The 24756-nt window shown below is 49.2% G+C and overlaps 2 long non-coding RNA genes across 5 annotated transcripts in view; one reads left to right on the top strand and one right to left on the bottom strand.

Annotated features, from left to right (window-relative positions):
• Window positions 1–2182: 2182 nt before the first annotated feature.
• On the bottom strand, window positions 2183–17347 carry LOC144302417 (uncharacterized). Of its 4 annotated transcripts, none has more exons than XR_013369266.1 (5): window positions 17215–17347; window positions 14508–16243; window positions 13039–13118; window positions 2623–2855; window positions 2183–2536 (listed from the first exon to the last, which is right to left on the bottom strand). It is a non-coding gene; the product is annotated as an uncharacterized LOC144302417 (long non-coding RNA). The 4 variants fall into 4 exon arrangements; XR_013369268.1 differs by lacking the exons at window positions 2183–2536; window positions 2623–2855 and adding exons at window positions 11250–12567; window positions 12762–12827; XR_013369267.1 differs by lacking the exons at window positions 2183–2536; window positions 2623–2855 and adding an exon at window positions 11250–12827.
• The window catches only part of LOC144302418 (uncharacterized), a 28917-nt gene continuing 14729 nt past the window's right edge, over window positions 10569–24756 (top strand). Inside the window, exons 1-2 of the long non-coding RNA XR_013369270.1 lie at window positions 10569–11125; window positions 15166–17497. This is a non-coding gene — a long non-coding RNA (uncharacterized LOC144302418). The remainder of the gene's footprint in view (window positions 11126–15165; window positions 17498–24756) is intronic.

The following is a 24756-nucleotide window of genomic DNA, read 5'->3' as shown; positions in this document are numbered from 1 at the left end:
CCATCCCCCTGGGTCAGGATCTCGTCCCCTGGTGCCCTTTGAGGGCCATGCCTGCCCTGGGCTAGAGCTGAGAGCCTCAGGAGGCAAACCCGGGAAGTGGGTAGGAAGGGAGCTGGACCTGGGGGCCGGCCCATGGGCACTCAGAGGAGTGGCCTCCACTCCTGCTTTGGGAAGGGCATTGTCTGCCTCCAGCATCGGGGTGGGGGATGTCCTGTCCTTCAGCAAGAGCTCCAGAGGTGAGGGTCTTTGGGAAAATGGCCTGCTTTCTATAGGAGGATGGTCTGGACTGGAGCGAATCAGAATGGGGGGTGCTCCTCCCTCACAACCCCAGGCCAGGGCCTCCACAGTCCTGAAGGCTTCTGCAGGGCTGCAGATAGATGCTGGGGACAAAGGAAGGTCAGGGTGGGTGGGTGAGCAGCAGAGGAAGGGGCTGACCAGCATTAGTAGGAAGAGAGAAGAGGAGGATGAGGAGGCCACTCTGAGACAGGAACAAGGGAAGGGGGACAGTCCAGTGGCCTTGGTAGGAGGGGAGGAGGCTGCTGGGTCGTGGGCCCCACAGGAACCTGGGGGCCTCAGGGGAGCCCCAAGGGCTTCTGGGTAAGGAACACGGGGTGTCTGAGGCCAGGTGGAACTGCAGCAGCAAACAAAACACTGCCGTGTGATAAAGTGCTCAGGATGACCCACGTGCCCCACCCCCCGGGGTCCCTGGGATGGGGAGGCCACCAGGACGGGGCCTCAAGGTGTCCCTGTGTGAGCTGAACCCCAAGAAGATGTGGAGCTGCCCCATGAAGAGCAGGGTGCAGGGGTGGGGACCATAGGGGGCAGTAAGAGGACCTGGGGGACATGCAGCACGGCCGACACTGGACCAGGACACACATGGACCCAATGAGGGTCGGACAGATCAAAGTGACACCCACCCTCAGTGTTTTTATGTATTTCTGAATGTTGTGCATTTAATTTTCGAGTATATGCACTGCTTGTAAACATACATAGTATGATGAGCCCCCAGCTGCCGTCCCCTGTCCAGCCAGGATCCTGTGCTGACAACAAGGGCACAGCAGCAAGTATGTCACAGCAAACCCCAGACCTAGGGTCGAATTTATCTATAGCTCTTCTGAGTAGCCCTCCACCCTGGCCTCCACACCCTCTGGGAGCACCCTCTGGGAGCCTGGGCTGTGAGGAAGCCATTGGAGCCTGACGCCTAAGCTGGGCGAGCTCAAAGGGGCATCGGGGGTGGACACCCTCCATCGGGCTCTGGCTTGGCAGGAGGTGGGCCACTTCCAGGGCACAAGCCAGATCGTGGCCATTTTGCTGATGTTCCTGACTGAGGAGGATGCCTTCTGTGCGCTGGCCCACCTGGTGACCTAGGGGAGGCATGCCATGCACGTTAGGGGCTGGATGGGCCTCTGGACGGGCCTGGAGCTCAGAAGAGTCTCCCTGCAGGGCTACTCCAGCCATGGGGCAAGCGGGGATCCTCACCCAGCCTGCCTCCCCACTGACAAGGGCACTGCCTCCCCAGGTGGCCCTTGGGTTCCTGGAGCAACGGCCACCTGCAACACCATTTGCAGACTAGTCTTGCACTCCCGCTGCTCCCTCAGCCCTGTCTTTGGTTGCCTTCTTGCCCCTCAGGCCCCCCTCCAGCCCACAGCAGAAGCAGCCCCGGGGCAGCATCTCCCTGCTCCCCGGTGCCCCTATCCTCACTCCAAAGCCCCAGAGATGGCCAGGCACACCCATTAGTATCTGCGTGGCCTACACTCGAGGCCCCCTGGTGCTGGGGACCCCAGGGCCCTCCCCACGCCAACTACCACACACAGGCAGCTCCAGAGCTCCCTCCAATGGGCAGCTTCCTCCTCAGGAGCTTCCCAACCAGGCCGCCCCTACATGTGGCTCCCGGCTTGAGAGGCATCGAGGAAGGAGAATCAGCCGGTGCTCAGCTGGGACCCACTGCCACACATGTGAATGTGGCCCCATTGGACCTTGAAATTCAGCTGAACTTCCAACTGAAAGTCCCTACATAAAAAGACCAGGGTTGACCAGGAGAACCCAACTATCTACCCAACGCCAGCACCTACAGTGATAAAGATTGTGGTTTCAAGCCAGGTAGGTGTTAGGATGACACAGCCCAGGTCACATACTTACACAGCAAGAGAGACCCACACACCCCAAAACAAACAAATGTCCGAATCCCCCTCAACGTTGTCAAAGGGCAGATTTATAAATCTCCAAAATATATGTATATACACATAAGGACGTAGTTTTTTTTTAAAGTGTGTACTTTGCGGTCCCCTTAGGTTTAGAACCCTTGGCCTGCCAATCTGGATAGGTCAGCCTCTCAGTCTGGTCTGGAGGCAGCCTCTGGATCTGGGGAAGCAGTTTCCAATGACACCTGGGCGGCTCCCAGGTAGCTCCTGTGAAGCCGCACTTGCCAGCCAGGCAGGAACTGGAAAGCAGACCCCTTAGATAGGAGGCCTGTGAAGGACATTGAGCACCAGCTGTCGCCCTCCGTGTGGGGATGGGTGGAACCACGATGGATTGCCTGTGGGCACGAGGGACCAACAGCCTTGAAGAAAAGAACAAAGAGCACCCGGATCATGGACAATTCGGGGCACGTGCGCATCTTACCACGTCCTGGGGCCACGGAGGCAATGCCCTCCGCAGGCTCATAGGGATTCAGGCCTCCCCGGGAGAGAAGAGTGTGGGCTGCGTCAGAGCCCATCGTGTTGTGGTCAGACAGGCTCCAGCTGCTCCTCCTCACTCTTGACTGTTCTCTGCTGGGCATGTCCGCAGGGACATGAGGTGTCCAAGGAGATCGCGGCTTACGGACCTGGGAGACCTGGGAAGACTCGTCCATTCACCTGCAAAGCATATGAAGAAACTCAGATCCCTCTTCAAATCTCTACTTTTGTATCCTTCTGATAAATACCTAACTGTGAATTTCTGGTCATTGGGTAGTTCTCTTTTTAACCTGAGGAACCTCCATACTGCTTTCCACAGTGGCTGCACCTGTTTGCTTCCCCACCAGCAGTATAAGAGTCTTCCCTTTCTCCCCATCCTCACCAATACCTGTTGTCTCCTGTGTTCTTAATTTTAGGCATTATGACAAGTGTCAGGTGATTTCTCATTGTGGTTTTGAGTTGCATTTCCCTGATGATGGGTGATGTTGAGTGTCTTTCCTTGTGTCTGGCGGCCATCTGGATATTACAGAAAATGTGCATTCATGTCTTCTGCCCATTTTCAATTGGATGATTCATGTTTTGAATGTTGAGATTTATATTTTGGATATTATGTCTTTACTGGATCTGTCGCTTAGAAATATCTTGTCTCATTTTTTTTTATTTATTTATGATAGTCACACACACACACACACAGAGAGAGAGAGAGAGAGAGAGAGAGAGAGGCAGAGACACAGGCAGAGGGAGAAGCAGGCTCCATGCACCGGGAGCCCGACGTGGGACCCGATCCCGGGTCTCCAGGATCGCGCCCTGGGCCAAAGGCAGGCGCTAAACCGCTGAGCCACCCAGGGATCCCTTGTCTCATTTTCTAAGTTGCCTTTTAGCTTTGGTTGTTTCCTTCACTGTGCGGAGCTTTTTATCTTGATGAAGTCCCAATAGTTTATTTTTGGTTTTGTTTCCCTTGTCTCAGAGCATATGTAGAAAAAAGATCCTATGGCCAAGTCAAAGACGTTACTGCCTATCTTTTCTTCTTTTTATGGTTTCAGGTCTCACATTTAGGTCTTCAGTCCCTTTGGAATTTTTATACATGGTGTAGGAAAGTGTTCCAATTCCATTCTTCTGCATGTGGCTGTCTAGTTTTCGCAACGTTATTTGCTGAAGAGAGTGTCTTTTATTTCTTTATTTTAAAGATTCTCTTTATTTATCATGAGAGACACAGAGAGAGAGAGAGAGAGAGAGAGAGAGAGAGGCAGAGACACAGGCAGAGGGAGAAGCAGGCTCCTTGCGGGTAGCCTGATGCGGGACTCGATCCCAGGTCTCCAGGATCACACCCCAGGCTGCAGAGGGTGCTAAACCACTATGCCACCAGGGCTGCCTGAGACTGTCTTTTAACCATTGGGTATGCTTTCCTGCTTTGTCAAGGATTAATTCAGCCTAGAATTTCGGGTTTGTGTCTGGTTTCGGTATTCCATTCTGTTCTATTGAGCTATGTGTCTTTTTGTTGTGCCCGCACTATCCTCTTTGGATCACTAGAAATCTGTAATATAACTTGGAGTCTGAAATTGTGGTGCCCACAGCTGGATTTTGTTTTTAATACAGCTTTGTCTATTTTCAATCTTTTGTGGTTCCATACAAATTTTAGGGTTATTTTTTCCAGCTCTGTGAAAAATGTTAGTGCTATGTTGATAGGGATTGCATTGAATGTACAGATAGCTTTGAGAGGTATAATCTTATTTGCAATATTTGTTCTTCCAGTCCTTGGGCATGAAATATTTTTGTATTTTGTATCATCTTCAATTTCTTTCATCAATATTTTATAGTATTTCCAGTACAGGGCATTCACCTCTTTGGTTAGCCTGAATCCTACATATCTTTTTGGTTTTGTTGCAACTTATAAATGGGATTGAGTCCTCAATGTCTCTTTCTGCTGCCTTATTATTGTTGCATAGAAATACAACACATTTCCACATATTAATTTTATATCCTGCAACTATTTCCAATTCATGTTTGATTTGTAGCAATTTTTTATTTGTGATGTCTTTTGGCTTTTCTACATAGAGCATCATGTTTCTGCAAATAATGAAAGGTGGACTTCATCCTTCACAATTTGGAACCATTTTATATTTTTTGTTGTTGTTGTCTGATTACTGAGGCCCAGACTTCCAGTACTATGTAAATAGGAATGGTGAGGGTGGACATCCTTGTCTCATTTCTGAGTGTAGGGGAAAGACTCTCAGTTTTTCTCCCCTGAGCATGATATTAGCTGTGGATCTTTGGTATATGGCTTTATGATGCTGAGGTATGTCCCTTCTATCCCTACCTTGCTGAGATTTTTTTTTTAAGAAAAAATGCTGTATTTTCTCGAATGTTTTATCCACATTTATTGACAGATCAATAGGATAAGGTTCTTATCCTTTATTAATGTAGTGTATCATGTTGATTGATTTATGAATATTGTACCACCCTTGCAACCCGGGAATAAATCCCACTAGAGTGCGGTGAATGATTCTTTTAATATACTTCTGAATATGATTTGCTAGTATTTTACTGAGAATTTTGGCTTCCATGTTTCTTTAGGCGTATTGGTTGCTAAATCTCCTTTTTCAGTGGGTCTTTTTCTGGTTTTGGTATCAAGGTAATGCTGGCCTCATAGAAAGAGTTTGGAAGTTTTCCTTCCATTTCTATGTGTTGGAAACGTTTGAGAAGAATAGGTATTAACTCTTTTTTAAATGTCCAGTAGAGGAGGATCCCTGGGTGGCTCAGTGGTTTAGCGCCTGCCTTTGGCCCAGGGTGCAATCCTGGAGTCCTGGGATCAAGTCCCACGTCGTGCTCCCGGCATGGAGCCTGTTTCTCCCTCTTCCTGTGTCTCTGCCTCTCTCCCTCTCTCTCTCTGTCTGTGTGTCTATCATAAATAAATAAACAAACAAACAAATAAATAAATAAATAAATAAAAATCTTTTAAAAAAATAAATGTCTAGTAGAGTTGCTATGGGCAAACATCCAGTCCTGGACCTCCCTTTAGGGAGGGTTTTTTTGTTAAAGACTTTATTTAGGGATCCCTGGGTGGCGCAGCGGTTTAGCGCCTGCCTTTGGCCTAGGGCGCGATCCTGGAGACCCGGGATCGAATCCCACGTCGGGCTCCCGGTGCATGGAGCCTGCTTCTCCCTCTGCCTATGTCTCTGCCTCTCTCTCTCTCTCTCTCTGTGACTATCATAAATAAATAAAATGTAAAAAAAATAAAGACTTTATTTACTTATTCATGAGAGACACACAGAGAGAGGCAGAGACAGAGAGAGAGGCACACTCCATGTGGGGAGCCCGATGTGGGACTCAATCCTAGGTGCCCGGGATCATGACTTGTGCTGAATGCAGACGCTCAACTGCTGAGCCACCCTGGTGTCCTGTTGAGAGGGGGTGATTGCTGATTGAACTTATTGGCTGGTTCTGCGTTTGTTCGCATTTTCTTTGTCTTCCTGTTTTAGTTTTGGTAGTTTGTAGGTTTCTTGAGGTGTGTCCATTTCTTTCAGGTCTCCCAGGTTGTCGGCATAGAATTTTTCATAGTATTCTCTTGTACTTGTTTTATTTTTGTAGCGCTGTATGTGATCTCTCCCCTTTCATTTGTGATTTTATTATTTGGGTCCTTTCTCTTTTTGATAAGTCTGGGGTAGAGGTTGATGAATTTTATTAACTATATTTTAGAACTAGCTCTGAGTTTCATTATTCTACTGTTTTCTTGTTGTTGTTGTTTCTGTATCATTTATTTCTGCTCTAATCTTTATTATTTCCCTTCTTCTGCAGGCTTTACGCTTTGTTTCCTGTTCCTTTTGTAGCTCCTTTAGGTGGAAACTTAGGTTGGGTATTTGATGCTTCTCTTGCGTCTTGAGCGCATTTCTATGTACTTCCCTCCTAGGGCTGCCTTTGCTACATGCCAGAGGTTTGGACAAACATGTTTCCATTTTCATTTCCTTCCCTATATTTTTATAATTTCTTTAATTTCCTGGTTGCCCTATTCATTCTCTAGTAGGGTGTTCTTTAATCTCCACGAATGTGTGGTGTTTCCAAAGTTTTTTCTTGTAGTTGACTTCAAGTTTCAGTGTCATGGTCTGAAAATTTACGTGGTTCTTGTGCTTGTTGAAGGCTGATTTGTGGCTCATCATGTAAGCTGTTCTGGAGAATGTCCCATGTGCATTTGAAAGGAATGTGTATTCTGCTGGTGTGGGATGAAATATTCTGAATATGTCCTTCTGGTCCAGTGTCAATCAAAGCCATTGTTCCCTGTTGATTTTCTGCTTAGATGATCTGTCCTGTGTTGTGGGCATGAAAATCCCCTGTCATTGTATTAGTATCAGTGAGTTTCTGTATGTTTGTTGTTCATTCGTTTCTATATTTAGCTACACCGGGATTGGGTGCATAAATATTTACCATTGTTTGATTTTCTTGATGGATAGCCTCTAATCATGAAATAATGTCCTTGTTCATCTCTTATTACTCTCTTTGTTTTCAAATCTAGTTTGTCTAAGAATGGCTCTTCCAGCTTTTCTTGATATCCATTAGCATGATAGATGATTGTAAATCCCCTTTCAATATACAGGTGTCTGTAGGTCTAAAGTTAGGCACTATGAGAAATGACAAATACCCACCATTTGCTTCAACGTGGATAGAAATGGAGGGTATTATGCTGAGTGAAATAAGTCAATCGGAGAAGGACAAACAGTATATGGTCTCATTCACTGGGGAATATAAATAATAGTGAAAGGGAATAGAAGGGAAGGGAGAAGAAATGGGTAGGAAATATCAGAAAGGGAGACAGAACATGAAGACTCCTAACTCTGGGAAACGAACTAGGGGTGGTGGAAGGGGAGGAGGGCGGGCGGCGGTTGAATGGGTGATGGGCACTGAGGGGCGCACTTGACGGGATGAGCACTGGGTGTTATTCTCTATGTTGGCAAATTGAACACCAATACAAAATATGTTATTATTAAGAAGAATAAAAATAAAGTTAGGCACTTATAGGCAGCATATCGATGGATTTTTTAAATATTTATTTATTCATGGGAGGGGGAGAGAGAGAGAGAGAGAGAGAGAGGCAGAGACATAGGCAGACGGAGAAGCAGGCTCCACACAAGGAGCCCGATGTGGGACTAGGTCCCTGACGCTGGCATCATGCCCTGAACTAAAGGCAGACACTCCATGTTCTGGCCTGTTCTACTTTCTGGCCTGCAAAGTGTGTGTGGGCAGATCTGTTGTCTGGATTTGTCTTCCCTTGTAGGTTAATGACTGTCACCACCCCACCGCTTTCAGGATTCTAACCTTGCGTGTGTATTTTGTGAATTTGACTCTGATGTACCTTGGCGATGGTCCGCTTTTGTTGAATTTAGTGGGAGTTCTCTGTGCTCCTGGTTTCAGTGTCTGGGTCCTTCCTCACATTAGAAAAGTTTATATAATTTGTTCAAATAAAACTTGTGCCCCCTTTTATCTCTCTTCATCTTCTGAGTCTCCTGTGATATGAACGTTATTGTTTTAATAAGTGACTGTGTTCCCTAAGTCTGCCTCTGTGGTCCATTACCTTTCTTTTTTTTAGGGTTTCCGCTTGGAACTGCATCTCAGTTATAGCATTTTTAATGTCGGCCTGACTAGATGTTAGGCCTTTTATCTCTACAGTAAGGGATTGTGTAGTGTCTTCTAAGCTCTTTTCCAACCCACCTACTATCTTTATCGTCATTGTTTTAAATTCTAGTTCAAACATCTTACTTATATCTGAATTGATTAAGTCCCTGGAAGTGAGTAATACCTCCTCTTCTTTTTGGAGTCAAATTTCGCCATATCACTATGTTTCCCAGAATACGTGGGAAAAAAAAAGAAAAACAGGAAAAACAACAATAACCACAATCCCCCAAAAAATCTTATATCTTGTGTGTGTTTTAGGCTGCTTCTCAATTATTAATTAATTATTAAGAGAATCTAGATCGCAAAATAATAAAGAATATTTAAGTACAAAGAAATTAATAAAAATAAATATGTCTTTAACAAATAAAATTAACACTTAATAAAAAAAATTGACCAAAATCAATGAAACATAGTTATACAGAATAAAGTACAAAGGAAGCTAGATCCTACTTTCCCCGTAGAGCTGAAGCCTTGCAGGCCTCTGTGATCAGCACTCTTGGTGGGAGCCAGTGGTCTGTGCAGGTCGTCTGGGGGAGGGGCCGTCCCCCTAATTGTCAGGTGCCACTTGCCTTAGTGGGGATGCACCTGCAGGGCTCAGAGGCAGGGCTAGGTGAAAGCGCCTCTGGCCTCCACCAGGCGGCGCTGCTGCTCCCTGAGCTCCCTAAGTGCTGATGGGCGGGAAGAGGGTGGGGGCCCTGGGTTCCCTGGCCCTGGAGCTGAACATCCCACACCCCAGTCTGCAGTGAGCCTTCTCAGAAGAGCCATCGAGCCTTCTTGACTCCACAGTTTGTGTCAGGACCCTGCCTGTGTCCGAGCTTGCATGGCATGCCACCTATAGGTCATCAGCTGGGCCAGCACCCAGAAGGCATCCTCCTCATTTTGGGACACCAGCAGGATGGCCACCATCTGGCTTGTGCCCTGGCAGTGGCCCACCTCCTTCAAGAGCCAGAGACCAACAGAGGGTGTCCACCGCCGATGCCCCCCTGAGCCCTCCCCGCTTGGACATCAGGCTCCCAGGCTCCCTCACAGCCGAGGTTCCCAGAGGGTGCTCCCAGAGGGCGAGGAGAGCAGGGTGGAGGGTCACCCGGATGAGCTATAGATCAATTCAGCCCCAGGTCTGGGGTTTGCTGTGACACACTTGCTACTGAGCCCGTGTGGTTAGGGCAGGACCCTTGCTGGACAGGGGATGGCATTTGGGGGCTCATCATACTGTGTATGTTAACAAGCAATGCAAATTGTCTCAAATTAAATGCATGACATTCAGAAATACATAAAAACACTGAGGCTCAGTGTCAGTTTGACCCATCCGACTCTCATTGGGTCCATGTGTGTCCTGGTCCAGCGGTGGCAGTGCTGGCCAGCCCCCAGATCACTTTCCTGCCCCCCACGGCCCCCACCCCTGCGCCCTGCCCTTCACGGGGCAGCTCCACATCTTCTTGGGGTTCAGCTCACACAGTGACACCTGAAGGCCCAGTCCTGGTGGCCTCCCCATTCCAGGGACCCCGGGGGGAAAGGGGGACCCCGGGGGGGAAGTTATGTGGGTCATCCCGAGCACTTTACCATGCAACAGTGTTTTGTTTGCTGCCAACAGTGTTTTGTTTCACCTGGCCTCAGACACCCTGTGTAACTTATCCAGGAGCCCCCGGGCCTCCCCTGGGGCCCCCAGTCCCCACTTGCCCAGCAGCCTACCCAACCCCAAAGCAATCCCATAACATGAACATGTTGTTGCAGAAGCTTCTGTTGATATCTAGATCTATCTGTTTGATGTCCCAGGAGGAGACCTGGGTCTCCTCCTTCATTTCCTGTGGGGAGACAGGGAAGAAGGAGCCAGCATCAGGGACACAGATCACTAACTGTCACCAACTGCCATCTTAAGCAGGAGCACTGCTGATCACCATGTGAGCGTGTCCAGCAGAAACCTCCTTCCTTCCCCTGTGAGGCCAGGGACAGCACAGGTGCCCACCATGCCTGTCGGCCTATGTGAGGCTTGTGCTTAGTTGTCATGGATGGGGGGGATCCCTGGGTGGTGCAGCGGTTTGGCGCCTGCCTTTGGCCCAGGGCACGATCCTGGAGACCCAGGATCGAATCCCACATCAGGCTCCCGGTGCATGGAGCCTGCTTCTCCCTCTGCCTATGTCTCTGCCTCTCTCTCTCTCTCTCTCTATCATAAGTAAATAAAAAAAAAAAAAAAAAAAAAAAGTTGTCATGGATGGGGAGGGGACACCGGGGGTCAACCCTGTGCAGACAGAGGACATTGGCGTTCAGCCCTGGTGGTGAGAGGACATTGGGGTTCAGCATGGTCTGGGGTCCCTCGGTTCCCTGTGCTCCAGACACCCAGGCTGAGCCCCACTCTCCCCCAGGCCCTACCCGCTAGGGCGTGGAGGATCCTTCCACATGCTGGTGCAGGAGACGCGGCAGCACAAGGTGTGCCAGCTGAGCCCGCCTGCTGAGGGGGCCCAGGTACATGAGCTGCAAGTGCCTGCTGTCCTGACGTCCCTTCCAGGGCCACACTGACCGCCCTGCTGGCCCTCTATACCCCATGAGCACAGGTTCGGGGTGAAGAAGGTTGGAAGCGCCCCCAGAGCCCGGCCAGTCCAGGCTCCCTGGACAGAGGCAGCGCAGATCTCCCAGGGCACTTTGCACAGACCACCGTGAACTGAGGCCACCGGTCCCTGGCTGTCACTCTCTCCCAGCCCCGTCCTAGCCCACGGGGAATGGGCTGAGTCCCAGTAAGTCTGTGAGGGTCCTGACCTGGAATTGGCTTATCTTGGAAGTCACAGAGGCAGGTAAGCTTTGTGTGCCTGTGGCACCTGTGCAGGGGCTGGTAGGGGCTGGGTAGGGCTCCCTCTTCCTTTCTGGGGGTCTGTCCCCACTGCTTGCACAGAGCTCTGGGAGACGCAGAAATGGGCTGGCCATGCATTTTAACTCTCAAGACTTTATTGAACTTTCAACAACAAACAGGGGCTCCGACCTTAGGGTGTGCACCTTCCCCGGCGGAGTGGGACCATCCTGTCCTTTAGGGAAACCCGAAGTCACATGGGGGTGCGGGTGCTACAGTCCCCCAACTTGGAGCCTGGGCAGACTCTGAGTGTGGGCACATTTCCTGAAGTTGGAGCCTGAGAGGCAGTATTGTGGACAGCAGACCTGACCTGTACCTGCAGCTTAGGGGTCCCTGCTCTGGGCCCCTACAGCTTAGGGGTCCCTGTGCTGGTCCCTGCATATCAGCTGGACCCCGGCTTCTGGACCACTGTTTCCAGGGGACTGACTACCAGAGACCCAGCATGTGGAGGAGCCTGCCTCCTAGTGTGGGTGAGGACGTGGCCCAGCGGCCTGCCCCTGCTGCCCCTGCCCTGGGGTGTCCTGAAATTTCCAGTGTTGTCCTAGGTCAGCGACCTGGATCTGTGGGGCCCACCCAGGATGCCACATCCTGCTCTGAGAGGGTCGCTGAGCCTTGGGGCAGAATCCAGAACTGGTCAGGGCCACGGGGGGGCTCAACCCATCAATCTGCATTCTGACCCTGGGAGGGCTTATGTCGAACCTGCCTCCCCAGCACCCTGGGAGAGGCCAGCCCAGGTCCCTCTGGGTCAGGGACTCTTTTCCTGTTGTGGGGGCGCCCTTTATGAAGGTATGTGAGATGAAGCAGGGCATGGTGTCTGCTGGCCAGAGCCTCAGGGCCCACATCCTCCCCATCACGCTCTGCTCCAGAGGCCCAGGTGCATGAAGCTTCCCTGTGGATGCAGAGGTCAAATGGTCCCAGGACTGTGAGGGGCCTTGGGGTGGCAGGTTCAGTGCTTCCCTCGCTCTGGCCTGGCCCTGCCTATCACTCCCCAGCGAGTGGCTTGAGCTCCTGTGACCCCAGGGAAGGAAGGGTATCTGGATCCCTACAGTGTCATCTCAGTGGGCTGGGTGGACCCCGTGACAGGAGTCCCGGGGGGAATCTATTGTCTGGTTTGCTGTGTGGCCCATGATGTGGCCCAGGCAGGTGCCAAAGGGAAGGGGACCCAATGTTCTGACATCAGGTCCTTGTTCGGGTGCCACCTGCCTGCACTCTCCTGGTTCCCTGGGAGCATGAGGAGGGAGTTCCTTGTGGGCCATCCGGGCCAGTGAGGGGTCCTGGGTTGTGGGCAGCTGGGCAGAAGCACATAACCCACTGATCCTGGACACAGGTGTGCAGCCATGGGCTCTGGGAGCTTCCCTCCTGCAGTAGCTGACCAAGCCACCCTGGGAGCTGAAGGAGAGACATCGCACTCCCTGGAACCTCCTCCAGGGACCCGCTGGACTTCTCCAAATGGGTATCGGCTGCGAGCCTCAGACTTAGGGCCCCAGGTTTGGGCCTGGCTTGTCTGGAGGGTGGGGCTGAGCTCGGCCCTCCCCAGAGTCAGGGGGCAGGATGAGGGAACAAGGGTCCTGGGGTGGCCTTACCTGACTGAGGAAACACTGAAGGAATCACTTGGGGGTGTAAATACCAGTGAACATCTGTTCCTCCTCCTGGCAGATGGGCAGGAGGTGCTCAGGCCCCAGGGTGCGTCCCCGTGGAGCCAGGTGGACACACTCCCCATGGCCCCGCCCAGCCTTGAGGGCGCCCCAGGCCCCCAGGAGGAGGAACTTGACAGGAAACTTGGGGCAGCTCAGAAGGGCTGTGCTGGCACCCCTTGCCCCAGGGCCAAAGGGGCGGAGCCTCTGCGGAGCGTCTACTTACCATGTGCTTCTTAAGCTTGGGGTGAGCTCTGTCTAGAATGCGCTCGTGATGGGCCTAGAACCTCAGCAGTTTGGGGAACCCTGGAATGAAGAACACTGAGATGGCCCCAGACCCCCAAAGATCAGGGTCTCCTCATGCACCAGGTGAACGAGTGGGTCATCCTGGCAGGGGCCTCTTCCCCAAGCCCTGACCCCAGTGTGCCAACAACCTTCTTTTTTTTTTTAATTTATTTTTTATTGGTGTTCAATTTGCCCACAAGCTTCTAAGCCCTGAATGGACCCGGTCTTTCCAGACAGCAGGACTGTCGTTCTGGCTAGGTGTGGCAGGGTCCAAGGACCCTCATACTCACAGAGACCCCGCAGGGTGGGAGCCCAGGGCTGAGGACCAGGTCCGCCTGACCCAGCACCCTTTTCCCTGCAATGGCCAACGAAGGGGAAGGCGGGTCCCCAGCACCGAGGGGCAGCGAGTATTGGCCACGAGGAGGGTGATGGGTGTGCATGGCCATTGCTGGGGTTTTGGAGTCAGGATGCGGGCACCCGGGAGTGGGGAGATGCTGCACAGGGACTGTTCAGCAGAGGCCCCCTGGCTTCCCAGGGCCTGACTGCCCGGCATCCAGATGGCCTCCCCCTGCACCCTGGGCGTCCTCCCTGATGTCCCCTGACTCCAACCCTCTTGCTGTCATATCTGCGACTCTGGCACATTGTACCTCGTGTCAGAGCCCCTGAGCATGACCCACCCCTGACCCATCCAAGCAGCCACTGGGCAGTGAGCAGAGCTGAGGGGGCCTGGAGAAGCCCCATTGGCCCCTATGCAGTCTCCAGCCTCCATGAGGTTCCTGTGGGTCCCACGACCCAGCAGCCTCCTCCAATCTGACCAAGGCCACTGGGCTGTCCCCCTTCCCTCATTCCCATCCCAGGGTGGCCACCTCCTCCTCCTCTTCCCTCTTCCTGCCCAAGGTAGTCAGCCACTTCCTCTGCTGCTCACCCTCCCTCCCTGAACTTGCTTTGTCCCCAGCATCTATCTGCAGCCCCACAGAAGCCTTCAGAACTGTGGAGGCCCTGGCCTGGGGGTGTGAGTGAAGAGCAATCCCCCTCATTTGCCCCAGACCACACAATCCTCCTATAGAAAGCAGGCCATTATCCCAGAGCCCCTTACCTCTCAAGCTCATGCTGAAGGACAGGACACCCCACATCCTGATGCTGGAGGCAGACACCTGGTCCTCCCCAAAGCAGGAGTGGAGGCCACTCCTCTGAGTGCCCATGGGCCAGCCCGCAGGCCCAAGTCACTTCCTACCCACTTCCCGGGTTTGTCTCCTGAGTCTCTCAGCTCCACCCCAGGGCAGACATGGCCCTCAGAGGGCACAAGGGGACGAGGTCCTGTCCCGGGGGGATGGGCCAGCCTCCAGAGAGGCTTTCCTGCAAAAGCAAACCGCCTCCTGAAATGGATGAAGTGGTGTCCAGGGTACTTACTGCAGAAAGCTCTGACGGCCCGTGACCTTCCACAGTGATGAGTCAGCATCATCCCAGGTCCCGTGAACCCCATACTTGGCATGCTGAAACAAGTGCCCCGTGGTGGGAACCGATCAGCGCCAGGGACATGGGGAAAGGAGGGAGCAGAATGGCTCCTCTCCCCTGAATCCTGAGACAGACCAGGACCCTCTGAGACTGGCCGGGCATGAGAGGAAGGGCCCCTCTGCCCAATGGGAGCAGCCTGACAGTCTTACCTGCTCCTACCAGCGATGATCCCAACCTGGGCCTGACCTGACCTGGTGACTCTGGTCCCACCTGAGCCTCACCTGGACCTGGTGACTTGGTCCCCACCTGGGCTCATTGGCTACCGATCACTACGAGCCAAGATGGACCCTCACTTCTACTAATGCCTGGGAATGTCCCCAGGGTCTCACTTGTTCCTGGTGACTATGGTCCTTGTCTGTGTTGATCTGGCTCATCCTTGGCCTCACCAAGGCCCCTCCTGGACCTCACCTGGCTCTGATGCCTCCATCCTTTGACTCGTGCTCTGCTCCTCTGATTTTCATGTCCTGGGCCCTCCCTGCTCAGCTTAGATTCAGATCCATGTTTTTTTTGTTGTTGTTGTTTTTTGTTTTTTTGTTTTTTTGTTTTTTTTCAGATCCATGAATAGGTCTCACCTCTACTTCCTGGCTAACACACTATCTGCAAATCTGGTGCACCAGAGGACAATGATCCCCGCCTGTCCTTACCTGCTTGTCCTGACAACAACACCCACTTGGGTCTCATTAGCTGGAATCTGCTATGATCCTCACCCGGGACATAATTGTTCTTGCTGCTTATGATATCAAATGGGCCACACCTGTTCCTCCTTACCTGAGTATGCTCACCACCTGGGCCTCATCAGGACCTGGTGACTATGATCCCCTACTGGGCTCATCGGCTACTGAGGACTAGGATCCCGGATCGACCCTCACTTGCTACTGATGCCCGTGTCTGTCCCCAGAGTCTCACTAGTTCTTGGTGACTATGGTCCTTGTCTGGACTGACCTGGCTCATGCTAGGCTCTGATCCATGCCTGGGCCTCACCTGGCTCTATGCCTCCAGCCTTTTCCTCATGCTCTGCTCCTCTCATTTTCATCTCTGCCTGGGCCCTCCTTCTCAGCTTAGATTCAGATCCCTGATTGGGTCCCACCTCTACATGTTGGCTAACAAATCTGTACATCTGGTGCACTTGAGGACTATGATCCTCACCTGGACTTACCTGCTCGTTCTGGTAACAACACCCATTTGGGTGTCACTGGCTGGACGCTGCTCTGATCCTCACCTGGTACATAATTGGTCTTGCTGCTTATCATACCACTTGGGCCATACCCACTCCTACATACTTGGGTATGGTCACCAACTGGGCTTCATCTGGACCAGGTGACTATGATTCCCTCCTGGGCTCATCAGCTACTGATAACTAGGATCCAGGATAGACCCTCATTTGCTCCTGATGCCAGGGTCCATCCCCAGGGTCTCACTTGTTCCTGGTGACTATGGTCCTTGTCTGGGCTGACCTGGCTCATGCTGGCTTTGAGCCCCTCCTGGGCTGCACCTGCTCTTGCAGATGTGGTCCCCACCTCTAGGGGGTGCTCTAGTGCTATGGTACTTATCTGGGCCTCAGCTGATGGTATTCGGCTATGATATCAGCCCTTTCCAAGGCCAGCAGGGTCTCCAGGTCCTCTTGCCTCGTGCTGTAAAACAAACACATCCAAGGATGACACTGAATGAAAACCTTCAGAAGATTCATGCGTCTGTGTGCTCCCTGTGGGCAGGCCCCAGTCTGTCTGACCGGAGTGTGGAGACAACACTATAGCTCCAAGGGGGACATGCTGGGTTGGAGGATCACTCACGGGAAGTCACTGTCTTTGGCTCGCCCACCTACAGTCCACCTTCCCAGCCACTGTCCCAGGACATGCTGTCATTAGAGGACACAGCTCTCCACATGTTTATCAGGAACACAAGGGGGCCCAGGGGGCTGCAGGGAACTGCTGACTGATGCTTGGGGTAACGTCTCCCAGCCAAGGACTGGAGTCGGCATGGCGTTGGATGGGACTGACAGTGTTCCTGCCGGCCGGGGGCAGACAGGAGGTTCGGTTTCTCTTATGTTCCACAAGCACAACAACCAAAGGGAAAAAGCAATGAATTGGACATCATCAAAATTAAAAACTTAGAGCAGCAAACTGTGATCAAACTCCCCATCCTGAATACAATGATTTGTGAATAGCCTGAATGGGGCTCTGGGGGAGCACGAGGGCCTCAATAATCCAGTTCATGAAGAGCAAGCCTGCTCAAGGGCCAGGAGGACCCAGAAGCCCTGACCGTCTACCCCGGACCACAGTGTGGGTGGTTGGTCATCACATGTCGGGGTCCATGCACCTAGGACACGCTGGAATGTCATGGCTTGGGTCTGCCCTGTACAGAACAGGGCTTACAAGGGAGCGCGGGTCCAGTTGAGCTACCGGAGGCCTACCACAGCCTCCTTCCCTGGCTGGGGCCGGAGGGAGGCAACCCTTACCCCGTGGAGCTGTGGAAGGACTACAGGAGCTGCCTCATGGGTATCACATGGGGGTTGGTATGTTTTCACCCAACCCAGGAAGCCAAAGCCCCCACCAGGCCCCACAGGGCCCATTGTGGCAAGGAGCAGGGAGCAGCTCCCACTCACCTGTGACCTGCTGCTGTGTGAGCACCTACTCTTTATACACTGGGGTACTGGTGAGAGTCAGATAGTTCGGGCTCTGTGAGCCAGATCAGGAGCACGAGTGCCTCCAACTGCCTGTGGACACAGACTAGTGCCAGGCAACGGTGGAAACCTGGGGCGCCACAGTTCCACCCACAATGGGGCCCCGTGACATCACTGTGGTCGGCAGGGTCCAGTCAGCCCTTAGCCCTTCAGCCTGAAGGCCAAGGGTGTGAGAGGAGTTCCTGTCACCACACTGGATGGGAAGGTATGCAGGCACTGTCTGTCCAACGTCCTTAGTTCCCACCCTCAGGCTCTCCAGGCCACCCACCCTAATCAGTAGACTGGTGTCTCAGCTGTCCTCCCATCTCCAGGGGTTCACAGCATGGATTTTGCACTTAAGCTCCGGGTGGTTCAGTTGGTTAAACGTTGACAAGATTTTGGCTCAGGTCAGGATCTCAAGGTTGTGGTGTGGACCCTCACGTGGGGCCTGGGCCCAGGTGTGTGAGAAGTGTACTTGAGAGTCTCCCTTTCCCTCTGCCCCTCTCAATGCAAGCTCTGTCAAATCTTTTAATAATCAATATTGAAGATATTTGAGAAATCTTTATCATCTCTGCAGAGGTGCCTTCATATGTGTAACGGCTGTGCAAATGCCTTTCAGGGATCCACCGTGATTTCTAGCAGAAGCCCCTATTAATAGCTATTGAAGTATAGTCAACATGTAATGTTACACTAGTTTTAGGGCTACAACTTAGTGGCTCCATTCTGTAGATTACTCAGCTCTCCCCACGAGAAGTGTAGTCAGCATCAGTCCTTGTACAAAGTTAGTACAATAGTACTGACTCCATTGCCTAGGCTGTACTTTCTAAATTTCTGTGGTTTATATATTTTAGAACCAGATGTTTATACCTCTTAGTATTCATCTGTTTTGCCCATCTCCAACCTACTTCCTTTCTGGCAAGCAGTCAACGTGATCCACCACATTAACGAGAGAAAGGACAAAAACCCTACGGTCATCTCAATAGTTGCAGAAAAAGCATTTGACAAAGTACAACCTAATCATAGTGGGTTAATGAACAAGGGGTGGTGGAAAGGGAGGTGGGCGGGGGTGGGGGTGACTGGGAGACGGGCACTGAGAGGGGCACTTGATGGGATGAGCACTGGGTGTTATGCTATATGTTGGCAAATTGAACTCCAATTAAAAAATATGTAAAAAAAAAAGGGGGGGAGGTGGGTGGGGGATAGGGTAACAGTGATGGGCAGCGAGTGGTCACTTGATGGGATGAGCATTGGGGGTTATACTATGTGTTGGAAAATCTAACTTAAAAACAAATGTAAAAAAATCATAGTGGGTTTTGAGGATATTTCCATCAACAGAATAAAGGCCGTGCAGTTAGGCCCCTAGCTGACATCATACTCTATGATGAAGACCTGAAATCGTCTCCCCTAAGAGCAGGAACAAGACAAGGAAGTCCCCTCTTAGCCCTGGCAGTCCTACCATAGGAAAGACACACGGAGAAGAAAAGTCATCCACACCTGTAAGGGGAAGTCAAACTTCCCTATTGACAGAAGACATGGTACTAGAATCAGGAAACCCTAGAAGCTCCACCAGAACTGTTAGTCCTAATGAGTGATTTCACTTGGGAGACACAAAATGAACATAGAAAAGTTGGTAGCCTTTCTGTACCAACAATGAACACTCAGAAAGGAAATTAAGAAAAGGACTCCATTCTCAGTTGCAACAAAAAGAACAAAATATTAGATTGAACCAAGGAAGTGAAAGACTTCTACACTGAAACCTGGAAGGATTTGGGAAGACATCCTGGGCTCATGGGTGGGAGCCTTCAACCTGTTAAAATGTCGATAGTACCTGGAGCGACCCTCACTTTCAATAGAATTCCTATCAAAATCATGGTGACAGATTATAGAAATAGGAAAAAGAACCCTAACTTTCGTCTACCCCTGCAAATGACTCAGGACAGCAAAAACAGTACTGAGAAGCAAAACAGAGCTGGATGCAGCACTTTCCTATTTCAAACTATGTCACAGAGCCACAGAATTAAAACAGTGTGGCTCTAGGGCACCTGTCTGGCTCAGTCGGTAAAGCATAGGACTCTCGGTCTCACCTGAGGTATTAATCTCAGGGTCATGATTTCAAGCCCTTATCTGGGCTATGAATGAGGCATGGAGCCTACTTAAAAGCAATCACACCCACAATGGTGTGGTCCTGGCATAAGCTGATAAAGCAGAATAGAGAACCAAGAAGGAAAAGCACTCTGATACGGTCACTCATGTTTGTTTGTTTGTTTGTTTGTTTGTTTTCGGGTTTTATTTTTTTTATTTTTTATTTATTTTTTTAATAAATTTATTTTTCATTGGTGTTCAATTTACCAACATACAGAATAACACCCAGTGCTCATCCCGTCAAGTGCCCCCCTCAGTGCCCGTCACCCATTCACCCCCACCCCCCGCCCTCCTCCCCTTCCACCACCCCTAGTTCGTTTCCCAGAGTTAGGAGTCTTCATGTTCTGTCTCCCTTTCTGATATTTCCCACACATTTCTTCTCCCTTCCCTTATATTCCCTTTCACTATTATTTATATTCCCCAAATGAATGAGAACATACAATGTTTGTCCTTCTCCAATTGACTTACTTCACTCAGCATAATACCTTCCAGTTCCATCCACGTTGAAGCAAATGATGGGTATTTGTTGTTTCTAACGGCTGAGTAATATTCCATTGTATACATAGACCACATCTTCTTTATCCATTCATCTTTCGATGGACACCGAGGCTCCTTCCACAGTTTGGCTATTGTGGACATTGCTGCTAGAAACATCGGGGTGCAGGTGTCCCAGCGTTTCATTGCATCTGCATTTTTGGGGTAAATCCCCAGCAGTGCAATTGCTGGGTCATAGGGCAGGTCTATTTTTAACCCTTTGAGGAACCTCCACACAGTTTTCCAGAGTGGCTGTACCAGTTCACATTCCCACCAACAGTGTAAGAGGGTTCCCTTTTCTCTGCATCCTCTCTAACATTTGTGGTTTCCTGCCTTGTTAATTTTCTCCATTCTCACTGGTGTGAGGTGATATCTTATTGTGGTTGTGATTTGTATTTCCCTGATGGCAAGTGATGCAGAGCATTTTCTCATGTGCGTGTTGGCCATGTCTATGTCTTCCTCTGTGAGATTTTTGTTCATGTTTTTTGCCCATTTCATGATTGGATTGTTTGTTTCTTTGCTGTTGAGTTTAATTAGTTCTTTATAGATCTTGGAAACTAGCCCTTTATCTGATACGTCATTTGCAAATATCTTCTCCCATTCTGTAGTTTGTCTTTTAGTTTTGTTATTTCATTGAGTTTTACTCAAATCTTTATTATCTCTCTTCTGCTTGGTATAGGTTTGTAGGTTTTACTTGCTGTTCTTTCTCCAATTCCTTTAGGTGAGAGGTTAGCTTGTGTATTTGAGATTTTTCCCATTTTTTGAGGGAGGCTTGTATTGCGATGTTTTTTCCTCTTATGACCACTTTTGCTGTATCCCAAAGCTTTTGAATGATTCTATCTTCATTTTCATTAGTTTCCATGAATCTTTTTAATTTTTCTCTAGTTTCCAGGTTGACTTATTCATCTTTTAGTAGGATGCTCTTTAACCTCCAAGTGTCTCAGTTTCTTCCAAATTTCTTCTTGGGATTGAGTTCTACCTTGAAAGCATTGTGGTCTGAAAATATGCAGGGGACAATCCTAATCTTTTGGCATTGGTTGAGACCTGATTTTTGACCAAGAATGTGGTCTATTCTGGAGAAAGTTCCATGTGCCCTTGTGAAGAATGTGTATTCAGTTGTGTTCAGACGGAAAGTTCTGTATATGTATCTGTGAAATCTACTTGGTCCAGTGTATCATTTAAGGCCCTTGTTTCTTTACTGATGTTCTGTTTAGAATATCTGTCCTTTGCTGAGAGTGCTGTGTTGAAGTCTCCTACTAATAGTGTATTGGATAGCCCCTTTAAGTATGATATAGTGCCTATTTATCTCTTACTACAGTCTTTGGTATAAACTCTAATTTATCTGATATGAGGATTGCTACCCCAGCTTTGTTTTGAGGATCATTTGAATCATAAATGTTTCTCTACCCTTTCATTTTGAGGCTGGAGGCGTCCTTAGGTCTAAAATGAGTCTCTTGTATGGGATGCCTGGGTGGCTCAGTGGTTGAGTGTCTGCCTTCAGCTCAGGGCATGATTCTGGAATCCAGATCAAGTCCCACATCGGGCACCTTGCAGAGAGCCTGCTTCTCCCTCTGCCTGTGTCTCTCATAAATAAATAAATATTTTTTAAATTTAAAAAATAAAATGAATCTCTTGTAGAGAGCATATACGTGGGTTTGCTTTTTCATCTAGTTCAATACCCTGTGTCTTTTGACGGGATCATTTAGCCCATTCACATTCAGAGTAACTATTGAATGATAGGAATTTAGTGTCATCCTATTACCTACTCAGTCCCTGTTCTTATGGATTGTTTTTCTGGGCATCCTCTTTCTTTACAAGGTCCCCCTTAATATTTCTTGCAGAGCTGGTTTGCTGGCCACATATTCCTTCAGTTTCTACCTATCCTGGAAGCTCTTTATCTCTCCTATTCTGAATGAAAGCCTTGCTGGATAAAGTATTCTTGGCTGCATGTTCTTCTCATTTAGTACCCTGGATATATCATGCCAGCTTTTTCTGGCCTGCCTGGTCTCTGTGGAAAGGTCTGCTGTTAATCTGATATTTCTCCCCAAATAAGTTAAGAATCTTTTGTCTCTTGCTGCTTTAAGGATTTTCTCTTTATCTTTAAAATTTGCAAGTTTTGGGATCCCTGGCTGGCTTAGCGGTTTAGTGCCTGCCTTCAACCCAGTGTGTGATTCCAGAGTCCCGGAATCGAGTCCCATGTCAGGCTCCTTGCATGGGGTCTGCTTCTCACTCTGCCTGTGTCTCTGCATCTCTTTCTGTGTCTCTCATTAATAAGTAAAATCTTAAAAAAAAAGAATTTGCAAATTTCACTATTAAATATCAAGATGTTGAACAGTTTTTATTGATTTTTGGGGTGTCCTCTCTATCTCTTGGATCTGAATGCCTGTTTCTTTCCCCAGATTAGGGAAGTTCTCACCTATGATCAAATATACTTTGTGGTCCCCTTTCTCACTCAGCCTCTTCTGGAATCCCAATTATATATAAATTCTTCCTCCTAAGGTTCTCATTTATTTCTCTAAGCCTTTCCTCATGGTCTCTTAATTGTTTTTCTCCTTTTTTCTCAGATTTCCTCCTTACCATCAACTTGTCTTCTATGTTACTCACTCTCTCTTCCACCTCATTAACCCTAGCAGTTAGAACATCCAGTTTGGATTGCATCTCATTTAATCTATTTTTAATTTTGTCCTGATTAGATCTCATTCTGTAGTAACGAAGCCTCTAGAGTCCTTTACGTTTTTTTTCAGAGCTGCCAGTAGCTTTATAATTTGCTTCTGAATTGACTTTCTGACATCATATTGAAATCCATATTCTCTAACTCTATGGCAGAAAATTCTGTTTCCAGTTCTTTCTTTGGGGTGAATTCTTCCTTTTAGTCATTTTTTCTGGTGCAGAGTGGCTGTATGACCAGGCTGAGTCAAAAATATCAACCATGACCTAAGTAAAATACACCCTAGATGATTCCAAAGAGGTCAGAGACCAGAAAATTGAGAAGAACAGAACAAAATAAAGCAAAAGGACCACTAAAGTGAAAAACACGTTTTAAAACAGTGTAGTAAAATTAAAAGGCCAAAAACCACAAAGAAGAAGAAAAAAGAAAAAGAAAAAAGAAAAAAGTAAAGAAAAGAGGAAGAAGAAACAGAAAAAAGGAGGGGTCCTGGGGGATGGCGGTGGTGAAGTTGTAGTGGAGAGAGAATGTAGTCTACCTGAGGGATCCTAGAGTGTGATTCTCTTGGTTCAGAATGTATTTTGTTCTGTATGTTAGAAGATGCTCAATCCCAAATTTATATAAACCAGCAATACTTAATAGAAATGCCCATAACTGACCACCAAAACATAAATGAGATAAAAGAGGGGGGCAGAATGGGAAGGAAGAGAGAATATAATATCACAGAATGAACCAGCACAGTATTCCACTTGGTTCTGGGTGTATATTGCTCATGTTTTAGAAGGTATTAACTTCCATCATTGTAAAACAAAACGAGGCAAAAAGAAAAAAAGAAAAAAGAAAACACACACACATATACACACACACACACAAACCCATACCTCATCTATCTACCAAAATTAAATTGAATACTTTGAAGGGAATCCAGAAGTGAAAAATATATCTAAGACATGTAATTGTAGAAATATGAACGTCAAAAAGGAAAAAAATTTTAAATGAAGAGCTGGTAAAATATGGCAGTTAAGGTGGGAAAGGAGAAAAAATATTGGAAATTTTTATCTGATATAAAAATGAGTTGTAATGGAAAAGGGAAGAAAAGGGACCCTCTAGTTCTATATACTATTTTCCCTTGGTCCTGGAGCTTTCCAGCGCTGCTCGTTCAGTAAACTTGCTCTTCTCTTGTTCTCCCAAGTGGTCTTCTGGGGGAGGAGCCTGCTGCCTTGATTCTCAGGTGTGTGTGCCTGGGCAGAGATGTCCTGCCCCCTGCCAAGTGCTGGGCTCAGTGTGTGCTGTCAATCCTGGGAGGCCTTTGTTCCCTAGAGGCCCTGCCTTAGCCAGGCACAAGTGAAACAAGGAGGAAATACAATGGTGGCGGCCAGATTTCAGTTCTGGGGTCCAGCTCCCTGTGAGTAACTAACCACAGGTCCCAGTCCACACTGGCCTAGATGCTCCTGGGGCTGGCGCGGGTGCACTGATCTGCACAGCTTGTGGGGCGCCCAGTGGCAGGAGAGTTCTCGCTGTCCTGTGCCCTCCCCGCTTCCACCTGTCTCAGGGAGAATGCAGGATTGCTGGCTTTGTCCACTTAGGCACCCTGGGATCCAGGGACATGTGCCAGTGGACCCCGCTCCCGGGGGCCGCCTCTCCTGAAGGGAATGGGGCAGAGCCACCTCCATCCGGAGCAACCTGCCTAACATACTGGCTTCTCCCAAATGCCCCAGAGAGCTGCAGTGTTCTAGCCCTTTATTGAGATAGGACCTCGGTTTGTGGTGAGGTTTCCCTCCGGTCACCCTTTCTCTTACAGTGACACAGGGAATCTTGAGGCTTCACTGACCCTCCTGTGATTCTGCTCAATTTCCCTGCTAAGCATTTTTCCATTCAGGAAAACTCTGGTGAGGATTTTTAATGTTCCAGTTTCTCCCAGCTGGGCTTTCCTGTCCCATAGGCTTTCGCCACTCCACTTTAGCTGGATCCTCCCGGTTTCCCTCCCATACTTTATTTTATTTATTTATTTATTTATTTATTTAATTTATTTATTTATTTAATGCCTTCCTACCTTGTTAGAAGTGAAAACTTTTCTCACTATAGCATTCCAGTTGTTCTCTCTTTAAATCTCAGGTCAAATTTGTAGGTGTTCAGGATGTTTT

This window comes from Canis aureus, chromosome 31, assembly GCF_053574225.1.
Source record: "Canis aureus isolate CA01 chromosome 31, VMU_Caureus_v.1.0, whole genome shotgun sequence".
NCBI lineage: Eukaryota > Metazoa > Chordata > Mammalia > Carnivora > Canidae > Canis > Canis aureus.
This window is presented reverse-complemented; position numbering and strand designations above follow the sequence as displayed.